Raw genomic sequence first — 281 nt, forward strand, 5'->3', positions numbered from 1 at the left:
AACAGACGTAACCTCGAGCACGGAAACTTCCTAGGTCAGTTAACTGTTCCCAATGAGAAGCAATATGGAGTAGCTGTATTTTTTTTGGAGTAGGAATGTTAAAAGCTACAATTTAGTGAAATTTAGTTCATATATATTTTATTATATATTATAATAATATATTAATTTAATATTAACTTATAATATTAATTTTGAAAAACAGACGTAACCTCGAGCACGGAAACTTCCTAGGTCAGTTAACTGTTCCCAATGAGAAGCAATATGGAGTAACTGTATTTTTT

Source organism: Artemia franciscana, chromosome 17, assembly GCF_032884065.1.
Source record: "Artemia franciscana chromosome 17, ASM3288406v1, whole genome shotgun sequence".
Taxonomy (NCBI): Eukaryota; Metazoa; Arthropoda; class Branchiopoda; order Anostraca; family Artemiidae; genus Artemia; species Artemia franciscana.